Source organism: Montipora foliosa, chromosome 5 (assembly GCF_036669935.1).
Source record: "Montipora foliosa isolate CH-2021 chromosome 5, ASM3666993v2, whole genome shotgun sequence".
Classification (NCBI taxonomy): Eukaryota; Metazoa; Cnidaria; class Anthozoa; order Scleractinia; family Acroporidae; genus Montipora; species Montipora foliosa.
The window spans coordinates 21,043,400-21,044,884 of record NC_090873.1 but is presented as its reverse complement, the minus strand read 5'-3'; positions in this window follow the sequence as shown (position 1 = coordinate 21,044,884).

Here is a 1,485-nt window from a genome sequence, read left to right as displayed (position 1 = left end):
AAAAAAATGACCTATAACTTGTGACAATGCTTCTTTAAGCGAGTAAACTGCATGTGATGTTAACACAAGCGGTAGCAAGCCTTACGTATACTCCCTAATATTTCTCTGGCTAAGCGCGTGCGCTTGATGTATATGACGTGGCGACATGAGTGGTGTGTGCAGTAAGCATGCAAAAAGGTATAAAATTTGAGGTAAATTTCACTTAGTACGTTTAATATTTAACACTTTATTATAATAACTGTTACATTTCACAATTTCAACTTTTGTACATAGCACTTCCCTCTAAATGTCAATACTATAACATTACAAATGTAAATGTATTTTAATTTAAATCATGAATTTTAGCTAATGGTGTACAGAAAAGAAGACATATTATTTTTATTTTACTTGTTTTCATCTCGAAAAGAGTAATAAAATTATAACAACATAACATAACGTCTTATGACAACGTAAAAAATGCAAAGTAAGTAAAGTACGTAAAAACTAGATAAGAAGTTACTTTCCAGCATAGAAATTTTCATTTGGATAGAAGGGAAGCAGTTTCCCTTCTTCTTTCAGTTTGTTTGCCTGGGGCCTGGGCCCTGTACCCGCTTAAGGCTTCCCGGCAACATAATTCTATTTTTTTTATTGGTACCTTTCCTTTTCTTCCTCTTTCCTGCTGTACCACCGAGTGGTACTTTTCAACGTCGATTATTTTTAATTCGTACATACCGATATAATCACGGACCCTATTTCTGGGGACAGCAAAGTCTCTCATGGCTTGTGCAAGAGAGCAGTTCTCCTTCTTGAAAATTTCGACAACCCCTTCATATCTGTCATGAATTCCCTCCAGATTTGTCCCCGTAATTATTCCTGATGGAGAAAATAACATTATTATTCCAATTATTATATGGCCCTGTCTCACAAGGACTGGGAACTACAAAATTCACGAAATTATTGGCTGAAATCGATATTGACTGCAGTCTAGATTTTCCCTTCTAGACCGTCATCTAGATTGTGTAATGTTTTGCAGTCAAAATGTTGCAAACTAAAACGCAAAATCATTGACTATTTTAGTATAACAATATCTATTTCTAGAAGTGCCAAAAAGCTGATGAGAAAAAAGGTATAGAACAGGAGCAAATTGTGGAAGAATTAAATTCGGCTCATCGCCATTCGCAGTCAAAACGTTAGTACAAACCCATTAAATTCTTCTTGCTTTTGCCATATAATAAACATTTTGTTAACCGAGCTAAGTCGGTCTGCATGGGGGAATCCCTGTGTTCGGTCTGTACATACAATCTCGGGCAATATTCTCCCAGACAGACCGACTTAGCTAGGGTTAATAAGAGCTAAGTTATCCCCCTTACCATATTAGGACATTGGAACGCACAAAATATGCCACTTTATTATTCTACTATTGCGCTGTTTTAAACTGGCAAAATATACCACCATATTACACTATAGTACAGGGCAAAAATACGACAGGAAAGCGGTGCAACAAAA